Source organism: Erythrolamprus reginae, chromosome 2 (assembly GCF_031021105.1).
Source record: "Erythrolamprus reginae isolate rEryReg1 chromosome 2, rEryReg1.hap1, whole genome shotgun sequence".
Taxonomy (NCBI): domain Eukaryota; kingdom Metazoa; phylum Chordata; class Lepidosauria; order Squamata; family Dipsadidae; genus Erythrolamprus; species Erythrolamprus reginae.
Genome location: NC_091951.1, coordinates 66,450,823 through 66,451,659, shown reverse-complemented (window position 1 = coordinate 66,451,659; position 837 = coordinate 66,450,823).

Sequence of the window (837 nt, the reverse complement as noted above, 5' to 3'; positions counted from 1 at the left end):
AGCAAATGCAGCAGTTCTAGAGTAAGAAAACTGATCTGTTAATAGTAACTGGCTGAAGAACACAAAGCAGAAGTAAAACCAGTTCTCATAAAGGAGGAATGAAAAAATTTGTGTTAAGATCTTTTTTGGGGACCAATTAAGTCACAACCAACCCGACCTAATAAAAAAACTATAAAGTGAACACATTTGCTGCAGGTATCAATAGGGTATGTGGCTTTAAAAATGTACTTAAGACTGCAGTGCTAAAGAATATGGCTGGATCCAATTGTCTTTTTCACTTACCTTAAAGGCAATGTTAATTTCTGTGCATTTTATACTTCATGTTTTAGAAAGTAAGCAAAAATAGTAATAGCACAGACGTATATACCCCTTCATAGTGCTTTACAGCCCTCTCTAAGCAGTTTAGAGTTAGCATATTGCCCCCAACAATCTGGGTCCTCATTTTACCCACCTTGGAAAGAGGGAAAGCTGAGTAAACCCTGAGCATGGTGAGATTTGAACTGTCAAACTACTGGCAGCTAGCAGTCAGCAGAAGTAGCCTGCAGTACTGCATTCTAACCACTACATGTAAAAATGTATTTTTCTAAGCATAATAATTATGAAATTTATATAAAAGCTAAAGTTTTTCTTCAGCAGATATATTTCTGATTAATCAATATTTCTAGCTTTACTATATAAACTGTGAATAAATTCATATTTACTAAGGATTTTTTAAAAAAGATTCTAATTTTTTAGAGAGGCATCATTTTATAGAAGATTGAATATATTTTATGTCAAAATGTAAATCACCCAATAAAGCTGGTGATACAACCTAAGGATACACTATTGCAACTCTTC